Here is a 4,266-nt window from a genome sequence, read left to right as displayed (position 1 = left end):
TGCCATCCAACCATCTCATCCTCTGTTGTCCCCTTCTCCTCCTGCCCCCAATCCCTCTCAGCATCAGGGTCTTTTCCAATAAGTCAACTCTTCGCATGAGGTGGCCAAAATATTGGAGTTTCAGCTTCAACATCAGTCCTTCCAATGAGCACCCAGGACTGATCTGCTTTAGGATAGACTGGTTGGATCTCCTTGCAGTCCAAGGGACTCTCAAGAGTCTTCTCTAACACCACAGTTCAAAGCATCAATTCTTCAGTGCTCAGCTTTCTTCACAGTCCAACTCTCACATCCATACATGACCACTGGAAAAACCATAGCCTTGACTAGACAGACCTTTGTTGACAAAGTAATGTCTCTGCTTTTTAATATGCTATCTAGGTTGGTCATAACTTTCCTTCCAAGGAATAAGCATCTTTTAATTTCATCTACCCAATATTTAACACCTAGTGAAAAGAAAGTATTTATGGATGGATTCAGAACAGGCATTAGTAATTGGCCAGATAAAGGGGGTTTCACATAGTGGTAACTTTAGCTTGCAGAGTGCTAGAGTTTCTTTCAAAATAAAATTTCTAAGAGCCATCCAATTAAAGCCTTGGAGTGGAAAAATCCACCAAGGCAGCCTGGGAGTACTGGACATAGATAATTGGCCACCAGAGATTGGATTGATTTTTGAAACTTGCAAATGACTGAGCCCAAGGAAGCACTACATTTGATTCATAAACAAAAGTGTGAGCAAACTGTCAAAGTAATCAGAATATTAGCCTGGTCCAGTATCTTGGGTCAATTGTCTACTTCAAATGTTGTCATCTTGTCCTGCTCTGGTAGTGGCAGTCTTAATTAGTCATTCATAGTCATGTATCAGAAATAAGAGTTGCAGTCCATCCAGGCAGGGCTTGATATGATCCCTTCCAATGTGGCTGTAAAAAGTCCTTTATTTCATGTTGTTTTCAGTGAGCATGATCTCCTGGTTTATAGGTCATGGTGAATCTGATCTTCTTTCAAAGATGGATTACTGTGATAAACTTTAGAAACAAATTTAGAATGTCATTTTAATAATTTAACTAAATTTTGCAATAATAGCATAAAGACAAGGAGCTACCTGTGAAGTGAGTCTTAGGCAGTAAATACAGACCTCAATTAACAAAACTAGAATTTAATATCCACTGAAACATGAACTTTTGTTGTCTAAAATTAACCTCATTTCTATAAATATAGCCAAATTCAAACCAATTTGTTTGCAAAATAAATTTTGTTAATTGATCACATAGGCTCTTTTAAATTAGCTCTATTGCAACATTTCATGAAATATCTCAGATTGAAATTTTAGAGACCCCTCAAGGCCAGGAAGCCCACACAAAGGGTGTGTCAGAGATTCCACCTGTCGACAGAGGTAGCACCCAAAATACCTTGAGATCCTGCACCTGTTAGGAGGCAGCCTTCCTTATTTACCTGATAAAGCAACTGGGAAACTAGGAGCTTCTAAACTCTGGAGGAATCAGACAGACAAAAAAGATAAATCTTCAATTCTACTTACAAAATTGTAATTTACCAAATTCCTATAAGTCATAATTAGCTTCAGGGGAAAGGAAGCTAATATCTGAAAAACACAGTTCAGACAGAACTCCAAAATTATAACCATACCCATCTGTTTGCTTAGTCCTATGTGAGTAATCCTTGATGTTAATCTTACAGTTTTATAAAGCCATCAGGTTTTCCATTACAGTTCTTTAATTTCTTAATCAGTTCAGCAGTATGATCTGAGTTATCAGAAAAAAGTTAGTTGCTCAGCTGTGTCCAACTCTTTGTGACCCCATGGACTGTAGCCCACCAGGTTCCTCTACCCCTGGAATTCTCCAGGTAACAATATTGGAGTGGGTTGCAATTCCCTTCTCCAGGGGTTCTTCTCAACCTAGGGATTGAACCCAGGTCTCTGGCATTGTGAGCAGATTCTTTCCTGTCTGAGCCACCAGTGAAGCCTAAGTTATCAGAAACCCAAGTAGGGCTTTCCTGATAGCTAAGTTGGTAAAGAATCTGCCTGTAATGCAGGAGACCCTGGTTCAATTCCTGGGTCAGGAAGATCTGCTGGAAAAGGGATAGGCTACCCACTCCAGTATTAATGACTACCCGCTCCAGTATTCTGGCCTGGACAATTCCATCCATGGGGTCACAAAGAGTCGGACATGACTAAGTGACTTTCATACTTATAAAAAAGTCCTTTCTAAGAATCTTCTTGAAGGTGAAACACTTTTTTTTTATTGGAAAAAGCATCATATTACAACAGAAACTGTCTATAACTAGCAAAAGACTTAAAATGCAAAATGCAAGGTTGAAGACCTTTGTCAATTACAATGCAATTGACAAACGGGTTACTGATGTGACATACGACAATTTAAGATAATTACTAGAATTATGACTGATAATATTTTACCAGAATATACCAAATTTTTAGTAGTTATATATAATTTCTAGACTATTTATATTAATAACATTTACCTGTATAATACAACCTTAGTTTTATCAACATTCATTTGACAATGCCTCCCATGTAATAACATACTGAATAAGCCTAATCTATTTAATATTTCTTTTTGAGATGCAGAGACAATAAATATTTTGAGGTGTTCCATGGACCCTTTGGAAAACCTCAAATTTAGCTAGAGGTTGAATGAACATCACTTGGAATTTGATCTTCGGAAAATTTATAAAAATATCAAAAATTTCAAAACACCTAGTCAAATAAAATCATAGGTCACTGTGAAATAATACCCACTCACTTAACAAATGTGACAATAAATGATCTTAAAAGTTGTAATAAATCACTTAAAGGCAAAAAATCTACTACCAAAGCAGCTCAATATTTTAAGAAAACTGTTTTCTCAAAAGAGAGAGTAAATCAAACTCCAGGCTTTCATCAGCCTACTCTTTATAACAAGATTTACTTAATTAAGTTCAATCTAATTTTAGTCAATCCTGACTATGCATAGAACTCTTCTCTCAGTATTCCTCCTCCACAAACCTTCTATAACTTTTGGTATCTATATTATTCTGTCTCTCAGCTTCTTTTCTGTTCAGAAACTACCAACTATATGATAAAACCACCTCCTTTCTCCCCTTTAACCAAATGCATTTCCAGTCCTCAAACAATATTTTACTGAAAACACATTTCCAATTTCCTTGCATACTGAAATGTTTCCTTTATTATTTTAGTAGCCTTAGTTACATATATTATAATTATTCACCTTAATACCTAGTTTCTAGCAAAAACTAGGAAGTAAACAATTATTAACTGTACTTTACATTAGCATTTTGCAGATTTACAAGCTTATAAATACTACTTATGGTTTCTGGAAAACATGTACTTTCTTGCAGAAAATGTCTTAGTGTGATAGAAAACACTAATAGCCCTAATTATCTTCTCTGTAAAAGAAAGCCTATGTTCAGTAATAAATGTTCCAGTATCATATTTGGAAATTATCTGGATAGTCAATGGATTCCCATCATTTAATTTAGTTCAGCAAAATCATAAAGTATCAAGTTGTCAAAATCTGGAGAGACTATTTAAGACAGACATTCTCCAAACATAATTATTCCTAAATCATTTACATAAAAGCTCTTAAATCATTTACCTCTACTTTATTTACTTAAAATTTCATCGTATCATTCTTTTCTTACTGACAAACTTTGTAACAGGAATGAAAAGGTGTTATTTGATTTCTAGTGAACCTAGGTAAAATAAAAAGCATTATACTTAATGTTGGTAATGGTAAAGGCATGTCTATATTAATTAAGTCAACAAATTTAGGTTTAATTTAATACCAAGTATTAATTCAATCTTGAATATTTCCCAGATCACATGTACCCAAAATTCATTCTGGACTGTTTCTTCTATATTTATGAGTATTTAAATATAAGTGCTTAATTTTTTAAGCCAAATCAACAGGGCTCTTTTACAAATTAATTCTGCAGATACCACACATCTACAACACACGTATATGGATACATACAAATACATAGAGACACTCCATAGTTCCCATTCCAAAATTTCAGCCATGAATCAGGTTCAATAATATAAACTCCATCAGTTACAAAGAAGTTGGATTCATAATGGGTTTCTGGTAGATGGAACAAGTCAAGGTCACCTTCTAGACAGCTAAATGTTTTTTACTAATTTTATGGAGAAGACTCTTATAATTTCTATTTATCCTTGACAAGTCAAGTGCCAAATTACTTATCCCCTTTCTTGAAATTTGCATTTCAAAAAGATGG

General features: G+C 34.9%; 1 non-coding gene across 1 annotated transcript; it reads left to right on the top strand.

Annotated features, from left to right (window-relative positions):
- The first annotated feature begins 2,004 nt into the window (after positions 1–2,004).
- On the top strand, positions 2,005–2,077 carry TRNAY-GUA. The gene has a single exon. It is a non-coding gene; the product is annotated as a tRNA-Tyr (tRNA).
- The last annotated feature ends 2,189 nt before the right edge of the window (positions 2,078–4,266 follow it).

This window comes from Cervus canadensis, chromosome X (assembly GCF_019320065.1).
Source record: "Cervus canadensis isolate Bull #8, Minnesota chromosome X, ASM1932006v1, whole genome shotgun sequence".
Classification (NCBI taxonomy): domain Eukaryota; kingdom Metazoa; phylum Chordata; class Mammalia; order Artiodactyla; family Cervidae; genus Cervus; species Cervus canadensis.
The sequence above is the reverse complement of the archived record's forward strand: the minus strand, read 5'-3'. Positions and strand labels throughout refer to the sequence as shown.